Source organism: Haliotis asinina, chromosome 8 (assembly GCF_037392515.1).
Source record: "Haliotis asinina isolate JCU_RB_2024 chromosome 8, JCU_Hal_asi_v2, whole genome shotgun sequence".
NCBI lineage: Eukaryota > Metazoa > Mollusca > Gastropoda > Lepetellida > Haliotidae > Haliotis > Haliotis asinina.
Window position 1 is genome coordinate 19,174,699 of NC_090287.1, and position 24,685 is coordinate 19,199,383.

At 39.0% G+C, this 24,685-nt stretch overlaps 1 long non-coding RNA gene across 1 annotated transcript; it reads left to right on the forward strand.

Annotated features, from left to right (window-relative positions):
* The first annotated feature begins 18,930 nt into the window (after nucleotides 1-18,930).
* LOC137295462 (uncharacterized) lies at nucleotides 18,931-23,661 on the forward strand. The gene is made up of 4 exons (XR_010957568.1): nucleotides 18,931-19,016; nucleotides 21,500-21,541; nucleotides 22,773-22,814; nucleotides 23,620-23,661. It is a non-coding gene; the product is annotated as an uncharacterized lncRNA (long non-coding RNA).
* The last annotated feature ends 1,024 nt before the right edge of the window (nucleotides 23,662-24,685 follow it).

The window sequence follows — 24,685 nt, forward strand, 5'->3', positions numbered from 1 at the left end:
TAGCTGCCATTTGTGTACACAGGTCATATAGAATATTTACTTATACAGCTTGTGTTACTGCAACTCATATATTAAAATCGTGCATTGGCTCTGGGTAACACCAGGGATGATGTAAATCTTCGGATGAAAATTATGGAGGAAATAAAGACATTCATTTATTGATTCTTCATTGAAAGCTATCTTGGAGATACAGTAGAATAAATGCTTTTTGGAAACAAAGTCCCGTTGATAATTTGTTTCTGTATTGATTAGTCAAATACCTTACTCGCAGATGTTGCCATTTAATGCAATGTTCAACGTATGTATATTTACTCCATGCATATGCTGAATGTCTTTATGAGATAATTTTGTTTATTCGAAAAATGTGTTGTGTGACCAGTTGAAAGTTATCCAACAACACGTGTTGTGTAGCGAAACTAAGTTATTCCACGATAGTGACGTCATAATGCCGAAACTTCTGTTGCCACCTCGATGTTCTGAATTAACATTATAACCCCATTCAAGCTGCTTTTGACCAAAAATGTCAACCAAATATAACTTTTGGCTTGTGGATTTCGTGCGTGAATAAATAAGAAAGTTTAATACTATCTCGTCGGAATAGTTTCCATATTCAACACCAACTTGTTTTGTAATCTCTAATTATTCTCCATACAGTGAAACATAACCGAGTATATCAAAATCATGTGTTGCACACGTGCTATAAACCCTAAAACGAATTTCGTTGGTCAGTTATCCGACCATGACCTCTATGACCCCATTGGAATGTGGAATTACTTTTTTCATTCATAACTATTTACTACAAATTTACTACGAATATTCAGTCTCGCTACTATGAGAACAAACCAATGAAATGCTATCAAATACAAACAAACAAATTTTCACACACCGTGTTTATTGATATTAGATTTCATGAAAAATACAAACTTCATGAGTAAATTTTCATTATCTTTTTACGTATGCTAAGTTAGCGTAATCGCAGACGACAACAATATGGCTTCTCCCATCGCGGTCAACAGTCTCGTTCATATAGATGGCCAGCTAAAGGGTCGTGTTATCAGTGTTACACAGCCCCCGAATTCCTTTAACGTGTTCGTTGTGCAAACTGCCAATGGTGTTAAAGAAGTTCCGAGATACAGAATTAGGAAGTTACCCGACACTGTAACATCACCGCATTGTGAAGCAAACAGTGACATGCATTTACCCAAGCAAGTACTCAATGATCTCCTTAATGACAATTTCTTTGATGAGCCTAAAGTCGAAAGATTTCGGGAAGTTTCAGACATTGAAATACAGGATTTTCTTATGGAAAACGAAAACGAAAACACTGCTAAAAAGACGAAATATGACCTTACTATATTGAATTCGTACATGTGTTCCATGCACAATGTACACCGACAAATTCATGACATTCCTCCCACTGAGCTCAACGAAATTTTAACAAAGTTTTTCATGAGTGCCAGCTACATTACATGACATGCTTGCCAGTTTTGACAGACATTTAAAGCAAGCCAATTATGGTAGGTCCCTAGCGACTGATCCCGTTTTTTGGACAAATGAAAACGGTACTTAAGTCAAAACAAAGACAGTTAAAGAGAGATGGAAAGGGTAACTTACCAAATTAATCTGAGGCCTTGACAGATGACGAAGTAAACAAATTGTGGAATTCTGGGCAGTTGGGTGATGACAATCCCGAATCCATAATAAACACTTTGCGGTGTCAAAACACAATCTACTTCCGGATGCGGTCTTGTACACCCCACCGGAATTTATGCTGGGGTGACATTTCACTTAAGACCGACACTGATGGAAGGGAATATCTTGAGATGTCCGAGAGGCAAACGAAGACACGCACTGGGGCCGATCCAAGAAATGCGCGAGTCCTTCCTCCTCGGGCGTGGGCCAATGACGAAAATCCAAGCAGATGTCCGGTTGCCATGTACAAACTGTACAAATCTCTTACACCATCAGATCACTGCAATTCCGACACACCTTATTATCTTGCCACAGCTTGTAAGTGTAGACCGCTTCCTGGTCAACTATGGTTTAAGCGACAGCCCATAGCTAAAAATAAACTCGGCTCGTTAATGAAAAGGATCACAAGTGGAGCACATATTACTGGCGACAAACGGCTAACTAACCACAGTGCCAGCAAACATTTGATTCAGAAGTTGCAGGACGATAACGTAGCTCCAACGCATATCATGCAAGTGTCTGGACATAAAAATGTACAGAGTTTGAACAAGTATTCACGCCTTTCTGATGCACAACACAGGGAAGTGGGAAATCTGTTGTCTTCAACCGGAAATCAACCTGCCATGCTTCCATGCTCGCTTCGCGCGTCTTCAGTCGTTCCGTCATCTGAAGTTGTGCAAACTAAATCCACATCCCAATGCATGTCGTACACAAACACAAGCAAAGCCTTGTCTAGTGATGTTGTTCACACTATCGTCGGAGGTCCAATATACGGGGGTACATTCCACATCAATATTGGCAAGTCTTCTGTGGCAGTGAGTGAGACCGAGCCAGTTACAAAACGTCGCCGAGTTGCTCGGTCTCCCCTCATTCACTATTCTGACGACGAGTAACTTTCTCATTAACAATGTTTCCAGTTATACAATTCTAACAGTTACTTAAGTTGATAAATATTAAATTTCAATTCAAAATGTGTTTGTGTTTTTTGTCTTCGTGCAAGAGTAGCTAGTCAATATGTCGCGCTCTTTACTTAGTACCATTTCACAGGTTGTTTACGTCCACAGTGACGTATCATTGCATTCTTACGCGACCTTGACCTTAACGTCAAGCGGCAACAACTGATTTCATTTTACGTGGACTTTGTTGTTTAGAAACATAAAGTCAGATACAAATGGACAACAAAGAAATTAACACACTCGCTCGTGTATTATTCTCTATATATTACACTGACCAGGGATACTCTATAACAGGGATTGGTCACTCGCTTGCTTTCCTTACCATTTGTACTAATTAACGTGTGCCTCGTCATGCTCCACTGCACACGTCGACTTGGTTTGTTCTCAGCGCAAATCGGCTGCGCTTAACAGTATTTCAACCAGTTTATTGTCGGAAACTATCGGCATCTCCCGGAGTAATACTCGGTAAATTGGAGTAGGCTCCCCTGAATGTTGTCACAACAAGCTGGTTACACTTCCTGTCGCCGAATGATGCATGTGTGGATTAATGAGAGGACTTGAGAATGTGTTTACACATTGCCTTGTTCAAAGACTCTCTGTTTATGTGACAATTTTGATACAGCGTTCGAAACGATCGGTTGTTAATGTATCAGGCCAACAGTTTCAGTTATCTGCAGGCCCTTGTGGTCTTCTGTCAATTAGATCTCATTTCTTTTCAACTAGCATTTTGCCCATAATTTGTATTAATGTTCAGGAATTATCCCTGATCCTTCATGTTAGGATAACTTCCAGTTTCACTTCATAGTATTATATATTCAGTGCCGCATAGGAATGTCAGCAGTCTATAACTAATGTAAACTTCTCTGTGCTCCATACACTTCACTAATGGATTTTGTAGGGACTGTGAAACTCTCTACAATGAAGACTATTTTGTTTTTATTGGTTTGATTTCAACAAAATGGGTATGCAGACTTTAAAGACTGCAAGTGGCAGCAGACCCTGATGGCCAAATGGCAAACTAAAGAACTGCAAACACTTATTATATGTATTTGAAATGATCTGTTACACAATTAAAATGTCTCATTATGTTTCAGTGGTTTTCTGTTTGTGTGGAATGCTTAGGCTGCATAAAAATATGTTTCTCAGGCACATTCTTTTCAAAAGTGACGAGTAAGACTTTGGTTTTTATTTTTTGATAGAAAAGATGTGACGAGGGAGGAACGCATTTTTATTTCTTTTTCTTTCAGGAATACAGTTTGGAAAGTTAAGCACATGTTAATGAGTTGTAGATTCAGTCAGTCTCATTCTTACAGACACTCAGTCTATAATGGACAAATGGACGGTCGTGGCAAAGTCGAAATTATTTTTTTAAGAGGGCAGTTAATGAAGATGACCAGATGTCTTCCTGCATGTGCGCAATTGCATGGATACTGACACAGTCGCTCCCACCTAAAAAAACAGAAAGTTTAAAACCATCACAAAGCGTTAAAACGTCCTTTGCAGTTTTGTCAAATATCAACAATAGTTTCAGAACTAAAACATTCAAGCATCAAAGGCATCCATGGCAGATTAGAGCAGATCAGATATGTCATACCTCACACTTTCACCAGATAGAATATTCCCCTCAATACTTAGAGGTGTATTTGAAAGAAATGAATTTTAGGACGACTAAACACATTCAAACATTGGCTTGTAGTAATGAGTGATCAGATCAGATCAATGATATGTCATATTTTTCACACACATGAAATACTTGTGAATGTATACACCCTTCCAATTATTTTTTTAATTCATAAAATCATCAATATTACTTTCAAACACCTCTCACCAGATGGAACGTTTCCCTAACAGAAATTAAAGGTGTGTGTGAAAGAAGTTTTTTGAGCAATAACTAGAAACACTCAAAAAATGCTGTGTAGTATTTCAATGGCGGATCAGAACAGATCAGCGAGATGACACTTTTTTCACACACCTCAAATACATCCTAACAATATGTTTAGTTTATCAAATTATAAATATTACCTGCAAACACCTTTCGGGTCATAGTATATTCCCCTCATAAATATTTAAGGTGCATGTGAAAGAGGTTTTGGAGCAATAACTAGAAACACTCAAAGTTATACTATTTCAATGGAGGATCAGAACAGAACCGCGAGATGGCACATTTTTCAACACCTCAAAAACACCCTACCGATTTTTTTAAATTATAAAATTAGCACTATTACTTCCAAACACCTTTCACTAGATGGTATGTTCCCCTAATGGAAATTAAAGGTGTATGTGAATGAAGTTTTTGAAGCTGAAACAAAAGCACTCAAACAACGCCGTGGAATATTTCATTGGCGGATCGGATCAGATCGGCGAGATGGCACATGTTTCACACACCTCAAGTACGTCCTAACAATTTATTTTAGATTATGAAACTATCACTATTACCTGCAAACACCTTTCGCCTGATGGTAAATTCCCCTCATAAAAATTAAAGGTGTATGTGAAAGACGGTGTTGAGCAATATCTAGGCACACTTCAAACAACGGCGTGTAGTATTTCAATGGCGCATCAGATCAGATCGGCGATCTGCCACATTTTTCACACACCCCAATTAAACCCCAACATGTTTTTAAGTCACAAAACTATCACTATTGCTTGCAGACACCTTTCAAATAAAGATATATTTCCCTACTAAAACATAAAGGAATGTGTGAAAGAAGCTTTTATTGACGAAACTCAGTCTATCTTCGCTGTGTACCGATAATTGAAGCCAGAGAGTTACAAGATGCCGACTTAAAACTTTACTACAAATATATTTTCTTATACTGACACTAATTACAAATATGTGACTACAACTGAAGTAACAGAACAGGTGACTTACCTTCTACGTGTAGGTTCCGAGTTGTCACAACACTCAGCGAATGTAATCAGCTGTTGAAAATGAACCGAGCTCAATCTTAAATACTAAGCTGCCGCCATATTGCCGTCTCCACTGGTCACGTGACAAAGCGAGACATACGTTCAGCGGTTTTTCGAGGAGTTTCACCTCCCCTCTCTATATAGGCTCCCTGCACTGACAAAGCAATCAGAGAACGGCTTAAGTGCAGCTCATCTTTCTCGCTGTACGGAAGTTGTCGTCGCTTACGTTCTGCAGGTTTCTTCCAGCCAAGTCTATGATTGTAGGTTCGAATCCCGGTTGTGTCTAGTGCTTATTCAGCCCCATACTCGTGTCTGTGGGGTTCACTATCCGGGTTCCCTCCACAATAGGTTAAGGTCGGCGTTTATGGTTTGTACGTTTATGGATGTCAATAAGTTTTGAGCCTTGCATAGAAAAACACAAAATATTGGTATGAACCACATTTTTTTTCAACATAGTCCCTTTGTGAGTCAAGACACTTGTTCCATCTTTTCTGCCAGTCGTTGATGCCATCTCTGTAGAAGGCGCCACTTTGGTCCTCAGACCAAGCCTCAGTAGCAGCAATAAGCTCATTATCATCCTGAAATCTACGACCACGCAAGTGTTTCTTGAGATTTGGGAACAGATGGTAATCACTTGGTGCCAGGTCTGGAGAGTAGGGGGGATGCGGCAAGATTTCGTACCCGCATTCCTGGACAGCAGCGGCTGCAACGCGAGAGGTGTGTACTGGAGCATTGCCTTGATGTAGAAGAATACCACGTCCGATCTTGCCCCGGCGCTTCTCCTTGATTGACTGTCGCAGTTGCCTCAACAAGTTAGCGTAATATTCCCCATTCATTGTTGTTCCTTTTGGTAAGTAATCTATGTGGATGACGCCTTTGCTATCCCAGACGACTGTCGCCATTACCTTCTGCACTCATCTGGATGCTTTGAACTTTTTGGTCCTGGGAGAAGTGACATGTTTCCATTTCATGGATTCTTGTTTGCTCTCAGGATCATAGTGGTGGATCCAGGTTTCATCACAGGTTACTAGCCTAAGGTGAAAATCTTCTGGATTCTTGTTGTATCTGGTTAGCATGGAGTTGCTTATGGTGACCCTTGTTTGCTTCATTTCATATGTAAGCATTCTTGGCACCCATCTTGCGCACACCTTAGACATGACGAGATGTCCAGAATTGTCTCGATGGATCCGTGTGAAATGCCTGTGGTCTCCTCTAACTCATGGAGTGTGATTCGACGATTTTCCAGCACAAGTCTATGCACTCTGTCAATGTTTTCCTGACTAGTGCTTGTTGGTTGGCGAGGGGTCATCTTCAAGACTCTCTCTATCATGCTTAAATTCATTGACCCATCGTTTGATGGGTGCTATGTTGTTCACATACATACGGATGTACACTCGGATCTCGGAGTTGTACTGGATTTGTGCCATCATTCGGCCTACCCACATCTTCCTCTTCGTCAACACCAGTTCCTGACCGCTCGCTTAGTAACATTTGGCGTAACTGTTTCACTCTCAAAGGAAGACTTCGGTGGGTTGATATTATATTTGTGATCCAATACTTTAGATTTGATTCAGCTGCATTGTACTAGAAACTTCTATTGTGATTCATTGTATCTTGCTCTTTGGTCAGTATATATTATTGAATATTTTTGACTTGTCATTGTTATAGTTTGCCGGTTCATAGGGTATTTCTTATACCTTTTGTCACGGCAAATTATTAACCGTAACAAAATCCAGACTTAATGTGTAATGTAAACACTGCAAACGTTACCGTGTCACTGTTAAAATTAAGAGTCGAACTGAGACATTTTATCCGTCGGAGAACATAAACGTTATGTTTCCACCAATGGGTTTAGCTGAGTGACACAACTGCAAATCAAGAAACGGGATGCAACGGATTAGTTTTTGTAGGAGGCGATATCAGCTGACATGCATCGTGGCCTCGGTTACATTGTGACGTAATGCAAGTGTTCGATTACGAGGGGGCAGGCTAGAATGGTGCAGTGACGCCAACGCATTGAGACGTAATGCAAAAAGTGCACATTATCGTCTGATAAAGTGTAGTCTTCGCCTTTGATCTTTCATCAAAGCCTCGTTGAATTAAGAAATACTGTTCGTTCTACCACCATATATAGTGTAATAGAGGACGCTACATAGTTCAGGACGAAAGTGTGCTTTATTACACTATACGTGGTGCTAGAGCGAACTGCATTTCTTTTGTTAGATGCCGTATTTAATACTTTCTAAGCCTAATTTCGATCAATCTATTGCAGAAACAAACGACGGTGTCTGTGACCTAAATTAAGAATTAATTAATTATGAATCCTCGCACAGGGCTAACTGACGCGCTGTTCTTTTGACGTTTCAGCCTCCTACGTTAAGACAAACGTTACTAGGAAAACAAATGATGAACAGTTTGGTGACGGTTTATGTTCGTGTTAAATATCTTCTCTAGATCATTTTACATCTGTGATTCTCTTAAACCATACAAGGTAATATGAGCGTCTCATTTCTACTACCATCGAAAGTTTAGGTCAGTCATGCGACATTCCACGATTGCATACATTGTGGAAATGTAAACATTGCAAACATTACCGTGTTTCTGTAAAATTTTGAGTCGAACTATGAGGCATTTAATCCTTCGGAAAACATAAACGTAATGTTTCCACCCGTGATGTTAGCTGTGTGATGCAACTGGAAACCAAGAAACGGGATGCGACGAAGCAGTTTACTGTGGGAGGCTGTACGAGGCGATGGCAACTGACATCCATCGTGACGTCGATTACATTGTGACGTAATGCAAAAAAATTCGATTACCAGGGGGCAGACAGGAATGGCGCAGTAACGTCATCACACTGTGACGTAATGCGAAAAGTGCACATTATCGTCTGATAAAGTATTGTCGGCGCTTTTGATCTTTCACCGAAGCATCTGAGAATGGTTCTTCCAGTGTCTGTCCCTTTGGCGTAAAGTCGACACACGAACAACGACCTCAGACTTCGTGAAACATTCATCCATAAAGGTATTTTTGTTCTTTATCAATATCGTATTTTGTATGTGTGTCCAGGGGCGGATGAGTGAGTGAGTCAGTATGGTTTTGTACCAAATGTAATGAGGAGTATATTGAACATGCGGTAGCTACATTGAGTGAGTGAGTGAGTGAGTGAGTGAGTATGGATTTACGCCGCACTCAGCAATATTCCAGCTATATTGCGGCAGTCTGTAAATAATCGAGTCTGGAACAGACAATCCAGTGATCAGCAGCGTGAGCATCGATCTACGCAACTGGGAACAGATAACATGTGTCAGTGAGCCTGACCGCCTGATCCCGTTAGTCGCCTCTTACGAGACACTTGAAGACTGTGCACATGACTTTGAAATCAACCCAAACTTGATAACTGTTACGATACAGTTGCTGTTTGTGCCGGAGGTCCAAAGAACAGAGTAACATTGCCTCACAAAGATGCTTGGACGTCTAAAAACTAAAGACTCCTGGACTCCTGGTTCATCACTGGCTGAAAAAGAAAAACGATTTGGAGATGAGTGACTTCCGGCACTCTCGTGGCTCTGAGACGGCCATCATTGTTTTGATCTCTTCTTATGTGGCCGTGTGGTACCACAATCATGGTAATCAGAATTACAGAGAATTTAATGCAAAGTTTGCACCGTTGGGGCAGGCGTCTCCACGGAGACAAAAAGAGGTCATATAACACGAACGACTAAGTGAGTTTAATGAAAAAAAAGCAACAAGAACAACCCCCTTCCCCATCCCCCCCACCCGCGACCCCCCCCCCCAAAAAAAAAAAAAAAGAAAAGAAAAAAGAAACGAAAAAGAAATAGAAATGTAACTAAAAATTAGAATTAAAAAAGCCAAGCCAAACAAAAACATAAATATAAACAAACTACAACTAAACCTACAAAGAAAATAGTTGAAACAGCGAGTAAATAGTTGATACAACGAAAAAATACTCGAAGCAACGGAAAAGCAGTCAGTGAGAAGTTAGGCCGAATAAACTATTTCATGATACAAAAGTTGCAGCATTTAAGGCTGTCTTACCCTTCGGTTTATCATGTAAAGCAACTGTACTTACCTCTAACTAGCAATAACGCTGTCAGGTGATCTTGATGTTCCCTGAGGATTTCGTCATGGTTTGTGTTATATATCGTGTATATATTTGTGTTACACAAATATGTTAGGCTAATCTAGATACCAACATATGTGCATATGACGAGAAACGCCATACCGATACAACAGCTATACCGAGGGTCTCATTTTCATAATATTATATACCAAACGTTTCATGTTAAAAGGCTGCACTGAACCAGTGCACAGTATAGTCAGTTTGTATTATCAAACTGGCGAAAATGGACAAAAAGTCTCTGTCTCACGTGTCATTAGTGAGTGAGTGAGTGAGTGAGTGGATGAGAAATATCTCGGCAGGGTACACCTGGAATAGGCTTCACACATTGTACCCATGTGTTGGGAACCTGGGAATCTATACTAGCTGCTAAACGGAAACAATACATCCTTACACCGCACTCACTAAATTTGACGTATTAATAACGCTTAATCCGTTTTCATAGCCACCTGATCTTGTTTTTATCAATTACTATATAGTAGCTATGATACCAGGTGTTCGCGATAGGGAGAGCAGATCCTGCCCAACCAATTACACCCACCATAAACACAGGCACAGACTCATTTTTGTCACTGGAGCGTTAAGTTCCTCTGAAAATGCCCTCTTCGTGTGACATGAACATCACAGGAGCTTCCGCCACAAGAAACTTGACATTGATGAATATCTACGCTCCAGAAGGTGCTCGCTGTCGCCCAGTACACTGCCCCCGAAAGTGACCATGGCCATCCAACAGTCATGGCCTTCGTCGATGAAACATTTATCTGAACATAAGCAGTTATTTCCATGTACTCGTGTAATTTCCTGTGATGATTAATCAAATACAGCTTTATGCTGAACAGCTTCACCCATACTAAGATAGATATTGCAGGGTTTCATGAATGAAATACTAAGTCCTTATCAAATCGTCTTGGAATAATTTTGCCAGTAATAATTGAAGATCTAATACCAAACTCTCAGGAATGTATGGTAGAAGTAGAGTTCCTAACATAGTAATCACAACCAGTTTTCCTATGCATGTATTTAGCTTCTGGATTGACTTGAAATTAAAGAGATCATTTGACATGCTATCGATCATTCACTCTTAATAATTCCTCACAAAGAAAGTGAAAAAACATCACATTTGTTTCCAAAGAAAGCGTATGGAAATGTAACTATGCCATAAACATATTAAAACGATGGTAACATGTGCTGCAAGCTGTGTCCAGGAAAGAACGATTCGACAGAAACTCGAGCATATTGAATTCAGGTTTGAGTTGGCACGATGATTATTTATATGATGTTCTCCTATCTGCACCTTTATATGTATACGAACACTCGTTAGATGTGTATACATATCAAGAGTCGTTTCAGACAATCCGACCGTAATTCGCCGCGTGTAAACTTCCGTTATTATCTGCACCTTTATATGTATACGAACACTCGTTAGATGTGTATACATACCAAGGGTCGTTTCAGACAATCCGACCGTAATTCGCCGCGTGTAAACTTCCGTTATTATCTGCACCTTTATATGTATATGAACACTCGTTAGATGTGTATACATATCAAGGGTCGTTTCAGACAATCCGACCGTAATTCGCCGCGTGTAAACTTCCGTTATTATCTGCACCTTTATATGTATATGAACACTCGTTAGATGTGTATACATATCAAGGGTCGTTTCAGACAATCCGACCGTATTTCGCCGCGTGTAAACTTCCGTTATTATCTGCACACTGCTTTCAAGTGAAGGCATGTATCCTCGAAACAATTAGCTTCATATACTTCAGTTAATTATCTTAACATGAGTTGTCATTGTTCACGAATTGTTACTCCCTGACATGTTTTACAATCACATCCACTTATCTGATCGGAGAAATATATCAGTTGTTTTCTCAGAAAATGGACCTTTGTAGATACAACAGAACACATGACACACGTGTTTCTAAGAAACAAAAGCCGATTTGAGAAAACAAAATAATTTCTCTATCCTTTCAAAAACCCTTACTGCCTGTATCATTTTGCCTGATTAATCAAATACATTACTGGACGATTTTGCCTAGTATTGTAATGTTTTATATATATAGGACAAAAAAGTTAAGGAAATTTTGAAATTATGAATAATGATCTTTTTATTCACTGACACACTGATAAAACATCAATAACAACATACCAATATCCCTAACATATTTTGTCGAGTAAATTTATAGACTCACATACTAACACATGCACTTAAGTAATCATCAGAAAACAGCTTTAAAGGTAAGTTCAATTGATCTGGTCGTGCTGTACGTGTCGTCGCTTGGGCTGTGCAGTCCTCTCTCCAGGAAACCTACATTTCAAGTTTATTCAGTGTCATACCCCATCTTTCATTCGTAACTACTCGTGTCATCCCGACAAGCCTTCTTGGAGGTCACGGAAAAAGACGAGTAGTTACGAATGACCCGTGTTTGTGGCTTTCACAAGCAGGTTTCCTCCCACCTCCGTGAGGTTAATGTTAAAATAGGAATTTAGCAGAAACGTCATATGGTTATTTTAAAGTGATTGTTGTTTCTGTTGAACTAAAGCCACTTACCTAATAACATAGTTCATCGTGTATTAACATCCGCCCTGTTTTGAAATATGATTACCATGGTGGCGCATAAAATACACATCACGTTTGATTTGATGAAATTTATTCAAGAAAAATAACAATTAGTTTAATTTGTTCGTTTTAATTAATTCGTTTAAGCCATTTGTTTCGTTTAAGCTCGATAGATTAGGAAGTTTCATATTTAGGTAGTACTGAGAGCTTACTCAGCCTTTATAGCAACAATCATGATCAACATAGAGTTGGTCTTCAACTGGAGTCAGCTGGTGGTCAGGTGTGGAGACGTCACTGATACATATCGTGTTTAGATTGCAGACCAAGCTGACCCATTACGGAGTCCCGGCCCTGATTTGTTGGGGCAACCCAGAAGGTAATAATGCATTATAATCTTAGAAACATATGATGGTTTAGACACGAATTAGAAATGAGAGAGATGTCTAATGTCTTTTCAGAAATAAGTGAAAACTTTAGTTTATTATTAAGCCCGGGGAGAACAACTTCAGTTTTGCTACACCACGACTGACCATATCAATACACAACCCTTAGCTATTTTGAGAATAGGCCTGTTTCAAACATCACTCTTCCTTAGTCAATGTCAATGCCAGCTGTATAGTGTGTGTGAGAGCTGTCATATAATACTCAGATTCAGTGTGTTTTGCCGCTTGTTTTGCAATATTCCCATGCTATGATGTAATCATTTGATTTGTGAATGCAACTAATGCATGCAGAAGAAAGTGAGAGTGAAGAAGGATAATCTTATCTTTATGGGGAAAATCAATACCCGTTCGTAAAAGAAAGACTATTCTATTACTCTGAACACTTCTTACCTCTCATGGAGTTTCTAGTAAACACTCGTCGCTAAATGGCTGGAATAAATCTCGATAAATCTCCGTAAATTCAGAGAGTAAGTTTAGTTTCCCCACTCAGCAATATTCATGCTACATGGCGGCTATCTGTAAATAATAGAGCCCGGGCCAGACAATCCAGTGATCAAAATCATGAGCATCTATCTACACAGTTGAGATACGATTGTCAACCAAGTCAGCGAGTCTGACCAAATGATCCCGTTAGTCGCCTTTACAGACACCAGTTCTAATTCGGATCTTGATGGGTTGATCGTATAAACGACGGTACCTACAAAGCCTGTTTGTGAAGAACATGATGTAAAACACTAGATAATTAAGTGGATGTTACCTTCAGTTGTTTGCAGAATTATCAACAGTAAGGTTCCAAATGAACTCACTTACAAGAACCAAAAATACCCTTTGTCTTTTGAGTAGTTCATGTACTTCATGGGGAATCCTCTGGGATATCACTATAGGAATAAATGCATATTTCCTAACAAGTAAGTTCAGTAGGTTCATTTCGAAACAATACTGCGATACTCTGACATTATAAGTGGTTACGTTCCACCGTAACAGCTGTAGTACCCATTATGTGTGGCATTAAAACAATGCATATCTATGACACCAGGGTCATAGATCGATGATATGTATCAGTCTCCACACCTGACCTTATGTGAAGATCAACTCTGTGTTGGTCATGATTGTTGCTATAAAGGCTGGGTAAGCTCTCAATACCATCTAAATATGAAACTTCCGAAGCTATCGGGCTTAAACGAAACAAATGGCTTGATACACACCTGTTGGGTGTTGGTATGTGGTTATCGAGGGAAATGGGTGATGCCATACAGGTAGGAAAGGCCGGCTATAGCTCTTTACAGGACACGGTATCAGAAGTTAAAGTAGCTTGTTTGATTACATATTAAACGAATTGTTGTTTTTCTTGAATGAATATTAGCAAATCAAACGTGATGTGTATTTTATGCGCCACCGTGGTAATCATATTTCAAAACAGGGCGGATGTTAATACACGATGAACTATGTTATTAGGTAAGTGGCTTTAGTTCAACAGAAACAACAATCACTTTAAAATAACCATATGACGTCTCTTCTAAACTCCCATTTTAACATTAACCTCACGGAGTGTCGTTAGCTTATGGTGGGAGGAAACCTGCTTGTGAAAGCCACAAACACGGGTCATTCGTAACTACTCGTCTTTTTCCGTGACCTGCAAGAAGGCTTGTCGGGATGACACGAGTAGTTACGAATTAAACCAGGGTATGAGGCTGAATAAACTTGCAATGTAGGTTTCCTGGAGAGAGGACTGCACAGCCCAAGCGACGACACGTACAGCACGACCACATCAACTGAACTTACCTTCAGCAATCATTCAGATCAGACCAGGAAATGAAAACTCCCAGATACTAGTGCGAACCTGCTGCTCAACCTACACCGCATACAACATCAGTTTTGATTCCTTTTTAAACAAATATACTCAGCGGTAAAAGTTATCGTGACATGCAATTTCTCACTTCTAATCTTGTGAATGAATTTTTGAAATCTGAACCAGAGAAAACGTGTATGAAAATGGTCGAAGAAAAGCAACTAAGCATTTTTAATTTTGCAAAATCTGAAAGAAATGTGAGAAATGAAAAATTGTCATCAGTGTAAACGTTAAATTGCGATACAATGTGACTTATCATTTCCACTTAGAGCATGAGTGACCATTTTTCTCTCACATGTAATGTTTCATGTAAATGTCGCGAAGTTCAAGAAGAATTACTCGCTTGCATCTCTAGTGCCTTTGTCTACACATCGTTTTACTGGTTCAAATCAAAAACTTCATTCTCACGCTTACTGATTACCAAGGCTCAAGTATTTTAGAAAACTTTTACGTGTCTTCCAACAGTTCGATATGCCCTGTGCTTGATATTTCATTGTGTTGTATACAGATGAGGCCTTTTCATATGCCGATGTAAAGAATTATCACTTGAAATATGGCCGTGTTTCAGTCTAGTACCCTGTAGCTTTGTTCGATGATTCAATGTCCAAAAACGTTATGTCCACGTCTTCAGCAAATCAAAAGTTATAAACCGTACCCATAATGGCAGTCCACCAATACCAACTATCACACCTTACAGTTAATACCAACTCTGGAAACAGAGGTCAATCCGCAAGAACAATTAGACGGCAACTATACGTCTAGGCACAACGCCCGAGCTCGACGGCCAATTCTGACGTCCGGACATCGACGTCAGCGTCTCCAATGTAGCAGACACTTGTGATGGGAAACACATTATTGGAGAAGAGTTCTCTTCACGTTTCCAGTTTCACCGAACTGACGACAACACCTGCGACCGTGTTACCTTTTGAATCCCCTCTTTTGATGTGGCTCATTTACACATGCCATGTGCGTTGTTCCCCTGAACTGTTTATCGTTCCTTTACCTTGAAACGCCGGTGGTTCAGTGTATTAACATTTCATAAAGGGATTCTATTTAAGTTACTACTAATATATACCTGTAGAGAGAGGGTTTTCCACTTTTGGTAACCCAAACACTTAAAATAGAGGCGAATTCTTTTGTTAAAATAGTGTGTCATAAAGAATGTGTTCCTTAATCCTAAATAAAATCAAAAAGATTTCATGTTTAAGGATATAGCCGAGTGTATTCATACCCAAAATAACTTCAATAGTGCAATCCATACTCGAAACTCTGAAGATGCTGGTTACAAGTGGTCTTGAGCTACTCATGCTTCTCGTAAGGAGATTAACCGGATTAGGTGGTCAGGCTTGCTGACTTGGCTGATGCATACCATCATATCCCAGTTGCGTACATCAAAGCTTATCATTCGATTATTTTCAGATAGCTGCCACATAGCTGCAGTATTTCTGTGGCATTAAACTATAAATAGACAATCAAGTTCAGTTACGTCAAAACATTAGATTTTCTAATTTGGAGATTGATAACACCTGTGTTATCAATGTGGGGTGAAGAAATTCAGGCAAAAGCAGGAATTTTAAGATTTGCAAAGTTACACAAGAGAATTTGATTGGGGTGTTGGACGGTGAAAATATTAGTTTATGCTGTCTCTGAAAATATCTTGTACCACGACTGTTTATGCTTCGATATGTTCAAACATAACGGGGTCACACTTTTGAGAAATCCATAGACTTACCTCTTTTGAACAACAGTCTGGCTGGATACACTTCAAAGTTGTAAGGAAATAATAAGGAAAAAACTTTGTTTTCTGTGAGATTTGTGTCTCAAAACAAAATCGGACTGTAGCCTGTCTGTCTACTTTGTGCCTATCGCATTTCATCATACTTCACGACCCGTGAAGGTCCCGGGGTAGAACAGGCCTTCAGCAACCCATGTTTCTACTCGTGAAGGTCCCGGGGTAGAATAGGCCTTCAGCAACCCATGTTTCTACTCGTGAAGGTCCCGGGGTAGAATAGGCCTTCAGCAACCCATGTTTCTACTCGTGAAGGTCCCGGGGTAGAATAGGCCTTCAGCAACCCATGTTTCTACTCGTGAAGGTCCCGGGGTAGAATAGGCCTTCAGCAACCCATGCTTGCCAAAAAAGGCGACTATGCTTGTCTTAAGAGGCGACTAACGGGATCAGGTGGTCAGGCTTGCTGATTTGGTTGACACACGTCATCGGTCCCCAATTGCACAGATCGATGCTAATGTTGTTGAACTCTGGATTGTCTGGTCCAGACTCGATTATTTACAGACCGCTGGCTTATAGCTGGGATATTGCTGAATGTGACGTAAAACTAAACTCACTCATTCACTCACCCTCATACTTCATATGGATGTCCGTCAAAGTTGAGGGCATTATACAAACTAAATATCATTACAGTCAAAACTTCAAAACTATTATGGAAGCAACTGCGAACACATCTCATTTGTCATTTGTCCTCTGATTGCATGAGGTGAAAGAATGTGTACGTTTATATAATAGCAAAGTTTACTTTCTGCAGTGCTGCATATTAGGAAAACGGACAAATGCAACACATTTATGTATATTATTGTATATTTGCCTCTTTGTTGACGCTCTTAAAAATAAACATTAAAAGCAGTCGAACAACCACCATATATCCAACCATGCCAACAAAAGAATATTTTCGATTTGGTTATTGTTACTAAACAAGATGACAGAGAAATTCAGTATATCGTATATTATCACATGCCAATTCTGACCATTCCATTATATAAACATAAGTAAGACCTATTTAACCATGGCCTACTTAGGAGATAAACATCATGTGTTGGCCAATTTCCGGGTGTTATTGAGCATTTGAAGCACGGGAATGCACTTGGAACCGAAGGCGTCAGTTGGCCAACACATGATGTTTATCGACATTGTAAACACAAAGGGTTTTACTGTCTGCACTCGTTTACATTGAGTACGGGCACAGCAGTGAAGTGTCATCAGCTGGCCGTTTCAGCTGGATCCCATGGTAGCATCTGGGGTTGCTCATTTGTGACGTCATTCCAACTTTACGTCACAATATGATTTGAATAACGCCACCACTGTTGATGCCACAACAAAACAATTGCTTGCGATGTTTCTACGTGTCAATACGCAGTGAACAGTCTTGCAGTTTCCGGGAATCTAATACCATATGATCATGTTTTTCAACCAATCAGATTACAGAACATAGTGACCTTTGGCTTACAATTCTTGATATCTCCAAGAATGGTGAAGATGATAAGGAACATATCATATAATAATGAGGTGGGCTTGGAAAGACGGAACAAACGATTCCTGGAACAGAATGCAACTATCAAAACGATTTCATCATCCTCTGTAGAGTCATCATGCGATGTGAAATGGACACTGACCAGGACATATTTTAAATAAAACCGATTTCTAACTAAAAGTATTTCCTCATTGACAAGTGTGCAAACGCCCGGTCATGGCTCCGGCCTCAACAGCCCCTCCTTAAACTTAACTTTAAGGTATCCTTTTAAGCAAGGTGAACTGCAGAGTACTGGATTTTTTTTGCCAAAGTACTTAATTCTCAAGCTATGAATGTTCATGAAGAACATACATGTCAGTATCAGAGTGAAATGAAAGGAGTTGTGAATATACATATATAAATAAGAAATGAAATGTTGGGTTTTCTTTTAAATCAGAGCTTATAACTGAAACCAAATGCAATGAATAAATATACCCAGATGTTTTATTGTGACACTCTATCCATTTGTCACGTGATATCTGCGACTCTATATAAAGGTTCTGTTGTTCCTGAAATAACACACAGAGAACTCTTCATATGCAAAGGTAGGTATACTTTCCATGTGCTTCATTGTTCAAATCATGACAGATATATACTGAACAGCAAAAGAAACGCAAGTTTTGAAAAAGTGAGATTTCATAAAAATAAGCGTTCATAATTATGTCTTCCTTTTACAAAAATGATAAAAAGTTACGTCTATATACGACTCTATATAAACGTTCTGTTGTTCATGAAGCAATACACAAAGAATTTCACTTTTCATACGCAAAAGTAAGTATACTCTTCGTGTGTTTCACTGTTCAAATTGTGACAGATATGTACTGAACAGTAAAAGAAACGCGAGTTTGCAACAAAAAATGAGATTTCATAAAAGTAAGCGTTCATCCTTTTAAAAACTGACAAAAAGTCCGAGTTGCGTTTCTTATACTGTTCAGTAGACGTTTACACAGTAACTCTTCAACTATTATCTGCTTATTTTAGCTGATCACCAGGAATGCAGACTGAATGAAACAGCAATATCTGAGCGGAAGTGTTTTCACTGTGTAACTAAAATTGCATTGATATTATGATTCAGTTCAAGATGTCCCTACAGTTGCTGCTATCGGTTCTTATGCTGTCAGTCGGTATGGCAAGAGGCTGTTGCATAGATAGGGACGTCAAAGGTAATCATACGTAAGCTTTTGTGGGAACAGCCAGATTGCAAATATATCCGTGGCATCTACTGGGCTGAACAAGATGCTGGGGATTTATTGAGCTGAGTTTACCACAGATTGGTCATTACCACTAACCAACTGGGATTTTGTATTTTGAGGGATATTTTATCTCTTAATGCAAAACCAGGTGTCTCTTTGTTTTTGACTGCGAGCCAAAAATTACCCATTAAAACACTTAAGGCATCTTACCCTTATCGCAGACTAGTATTATTCAACTTCTTGAAATATAGTTATTACTTTCAAACAATTTCTGAGTGAAATTTGTTCAGTGAAAAATGAAGAATAAAAATTCCATCTTCAACCCTAACCGAACACAGAGACACACAAACTAATGTATATAACGAACTGTCCGTAAGATGCTACACTGACATGAAGTGAGGGTTTGGTAGTTGTGTATCTGGTTTGACTCATCGATCGTAACTCTTAGGGATCCTTTTCTCTGTTATTTGTTTGTCATCTTTAATGAGAGGGTGGTGATTATTTTAGGGTACCGTGATAACACCCTCACAATCGACAGAAGAGAGTGAAGGTAATTCTTTCCTGAGATTCAACTTGAAATTTTCCTTATGTCAAATGGTTTGGGACTCCTGGAATGAGTAAGAAAATACTAAGTCAGTGTCCAAACACGAATCCCGCCATCTGTCGGTTTCACCAACTTGCTAAGAAGCGTATACCATCTTGGCCCCTTGGTTGCTGAAAACGGACACGAATTACACGAAAAACTGCCTAAGTCAGCGTCGACGACGTTTGATTCGCCGGAGCAAATGCAGAATGTAGTTTGGTATCAAGGGATTGTGTGATGAGTTGTTTGTTCGTTTATACCAAAGTCCCAGCGAATGGCGCCCAAACAACAGCCGACATTTTCTCCACCAAAACTTGATACTAAACACCACAAAGCAGTGTAGCCAGACGGGAATGAATCTCGTCAAATCCTAGCAAAAGTATCTACTGTCATTTTTGCCTGTTTCCCAAACTTGTTTTTAATGGTTTTACCATAGTCTGCAGTTCTGCGTGTTTCAAGTAGATATTGTAAATCATCTGTTTCTATAGATATGCCAATATATATCCGTTCACGTTGACAGCAATTTGAAGCTTCTTCCTTCAGTATTGTTAAGGTAAAATATGCTTCATATTTACTTACTGTAAATAATGAAGGCAGCCTTGCATATTATTATCAGGTTTAGATTTGACATCTCTTTGTATCTACAACCAGCTTGTGGCGTTTCCCTATAACGTTCATGGTTGTACACACATATATACATCGTGCACATGTTCACGTCACGTTATTTATTGAATCGTCAGAAACGATGGAATTAAGTGAGGAAAACAATGAAGGTAACAAAACCAAAAAATATTTCGACAAGATATAACGTGCTCCTATATATGTCTTTCGATGTCACTATCCCGCGCTCTTTCTTCCAACACAATATTTGTCATGCATCAAGCGGTACACCGTTTCACCGTTTCTTGAACAAGCGATTTCACCACTATTTGATACTTATTCATCAATATGCCGTACACTTTTACTTCGAAATGACTTTAGAATACGTTTTGTGGCTTTTATTTGCTATATGACGCTATATATTCTTGATAGATGCAAATTGTAAATTTATTGGGTTCACTTACATATCAAGTTTAAATGTAGAAAACCCATTAAATGCGGTGTGGCTTTAGGTTATTCCACAGTGTAGAGGGGTACAAGATAACATGTGATTGGATAAGCCAAACACATCATAAACAGATCCTTTTATGTCTCTACATACGTCTAAGCAACATGTTGAATCTAATTGTTAGAAAATAATTCTTGCTTCGTTTTTCGTTGTTATGTACTTATCTTTTCGTCCATCAACTATTTGAAAACTATTATCAAGGTTTCTCTGTACGTCTTAGATATATTGAAGTCACGGTAACCATCGTGGCAATAATACGACGAAGCATGCCTGTTCATCATTTTCTGGCTTGGGCTATCCTAAACAAGAACATCTACAAACATTGTCATATTTTCATAATCTGAGCTAGTTCTCTAGGAATGGTTAAGTTACGACGTCTATTTAGTCGTGATTCTGATATGTGTCAACCACCATTTCGCCTGGGTAAATTAAGTTATAAGTTTATCTATACTTTCCTGTGCTGTGAAAGGTAACACCAAGTCCCACAGAGGACCAAATGCAGATTCATTTATTTAAGTGCGTAGGAAGAAGGAGTACTACATTATTCTTACAACAACACGATGGTGGACAAAAGGACAACTAGACAGTTCCTTGCATCCTGATAACTTGGCATCTGAAGAATCCCAAACAAGCATGAACCACTTACATTTACCCATTATGGAGAGATCTTTTATGTTAGTGCCAGTTCGTGGATCTTCAATGTACTTGTCAGCATACCATATGCAGCACCTTTCTTGCCTTTTCATTTGGTTATATTTTTAGAATCACGCAGGTCAGCAGGAATAGCTTGGGACAGCCCAGAAGGTAATACTGCATTATAACCTTAGAAAAATATGCTGGTTTAGACAGGAATGTGAAATGAGAGAGATTACGTATTTTATTTTCAGAAGCAAGTGAAAACTTTGCATGTCCAAACCTTAGTTTACCATTAAGCCCGAAGAGAACAAGTTCAGTTTTACTGCATCACGATGGACCATATCAATACACAATATTTATTCATTTTGAGAATAGGCCTGTTTCAAACATCACTCTTTCTTAACTGAGCATTGAGATAATACCAATGTCAATACAGCAGTATTGTGTGTGTGAGCTGTTATGTAATACCCAGATTCAGTGTGTTTTGCCGCTTGTTTTGCAATATTCCCATTCTATGATACAATCATTTGATTTGTGAATGCAACTAATGCATGCAGAAGAAAATGAGAGTGAAGAAGGATAATCTTATCTTTATGGGGAAAAACAATACCCGTTCGTAAAGAAAGACTATTTTATTACACTGAACACTTCTTCCCTCTCATGGAGTTTCTTGTAAAAATACTCGTTACTAAATGGCTGGAATAATGCCAATGTGATGTAAGTGCAACTCTAGAACTCTAGTGAACAATTGCCCTTTGTTCTTACAACACGATGGCGGACAAAAGGACAACTAGACAGTTCCTTGCGTCCTGATGACTTGACATCTGAAGAATCCCAAACAGGCATGAACCACTTACATTTACGCATTATGTAGAGATCTTTCATGTTAGTGCCATTTCGTGGATCTTCAATGTACTTGTCAGTATACCATATGCAGCACCTTTCTTGCCTTTTCTTTTGGTTATATTTTTAGAATCCCGCAGGTCAGCAGGAATAGCTTGGGACAGCCCAGAAGGTAATACTGCATTATAACCTTAGAAAAATATGCTGGTTTAGACAGGAATGTGAAATGAGAGAGATTACGTATTTTATTTTCAGAAGCAAGTGAAAACTTTGCATGTCCAAACCTTAGTTTATCATTAAGCCCGAAGAGAACAAGTTCAGTTTTACTGCATCACGATGGACCATATCAGTACACAATATTTATTCATTTTGAGAATAGGCCTGTTTCAAACATCACTCTTCCTTAACTGAGCATTGAGATAATACACTGAACCACTTACATTTACCCATTATGTAGAGATCTTTTATGTTAGTGCCATTTCGTGGATCTTCAGTGTACTTGTCAGCATACCATATGCAGCACCTTTCTTGCCTTTTCATTTGGTTATATTTTTAGAATCCCGCAGGTCAGCAGGAATAGCTTGGGACAGTCCAGAAGGTAATACTGCATTATAACCTTAGAAAAATATGCTGATTTAGACAGGCATGTGAAATGAGAGAGATTACGTATTTTATTTTCAGAAGCAAGTGAAAACTTTGCATGTCCAAACCTTAGTTTATCATTAAGCCCGAAGAGAACAAGTTCAGTTTTACTGCATCACGATGGACCATATCAGTACACAATATTTATTCAGTTTGAGAATAGGCCTGTTTCAAACATCACTCTTCCTTAACTGAGCATTGAGATAATACCAATGTCAATACAGCAGTATCGTGTGTGTGAGCTGTTATGTAATACCCAGATTTAGTGTGTTTTGCCGCTTGTTTTGCAATATCCCCATGCTATGATAAAATCATTTGATTTGTGAATGCAACTAATGCATGCAGAAGAAAATGAGAGTGAAGAAGGTTAATGTTATCTTTATGGGGAAAAACAATACCCATTCGTAAAGAAAGACTATTTTATTACACTGAACACTTCTTCCCTCTCATGGAGTTTCTTGTAAAAATACTCGTTACTAAATGGCTGGAATAATGCCAATGTGATGTAAGTGCAACTCTAGAACTCTAGTGAACAATTGCCCTTTGTTCTTACAACACGATGGCGGACAAAAGGACAACTAGACAGTTCCTTGCGTCCTGATAACTTGGCATCTGAAGAATCCCAAACAGGCATGAACCACTTACATTTACGCATTATGTAGAGATCTTTTATGTTAGTGCCATTTCGTGGATCTTCAATGTACTTGTCAGCATACCATATGCAGCACCTTTCTTGTCTTTTCATTTGGCTATATTTTTAGAATCCCGCAGGTCAGCAGGAATAGCTTGGGACAGTCCAGAAGGTAATACTGCATTATAACCTTAGAAAAATATGCTGGTTTAGACAGGCATGTGAAATGAGAGAGATTACGTATTTTATTTTCAGAAGCAAGTGAAAACTTTGCATGTCCAAACCTTAGTTTATCATTAAGCCCGAAGAGAACAAGTTCAGTTTTACTGCATCACGATGGACCATATCAGTACACAATATTTATTCAGTTTGAGAATAGGCCTGTTTCAAACATCACTCTTCCTTAACTGAGCATTGAGATAATACCAATGTCAATACAGCAGTATCGTGTGTGTGAGCTGTTATGTAATACCCAGATTTAGTGTGTTTTGCCGCTTGTTTTGCAATATCCTCATGCTATGATAAAATCATTTGATTTGTGAATGCAACTAATGCATGCAGAAGAAAATGAGAGTGAAGAAGGATAATGTTATCTTTATGGGGAAAAACAATACCCATTCGTAAAGAAAGACTATTTTATTACACTGAACACTTCTTACCTCTCATGGAGTTTCTTGTAAAGAAACTCGTTACTAAATGACTGGAATAATGCCAATGTGATGTAAGCGCAACTCTAGAACTCTAGTGAACAATTGCCCTTCAGGACCCCCTTCCTCTCTCTCTCTCTCTCTCTCTCTCTCTCTCTCTCTCTCTCTCTCTCTCTCTCACTCGCTCTCTCTCTCTCTCTCGTGTGACTGGAGATTCTGATTTCAAAGTCGAGTTTAATTTTACAGAAAAATAGAGGACTAAGTGACAATTTGGAGACCTCCCTTCTTCTGAAAGACCAAATACTCGTTCGTTTGTCATTATGATTATCCGTACAATATAAATAATTCGTGACATAATGTTCTTTGTGTTACTTTTAGCTCGTGTCTTCCATACATTGGTGGATGACTTGTCGCATAGCTCGATAAATCTCCATAAATTCAGAGAGTAAGTTTAGTTTTACGCCACACTCAGCAATGTTCCAGCTATATGGCATTATCTGTAAATAAACGAGCCTGGACCAGACAATCCAGTGATCAGTTGAGATACGA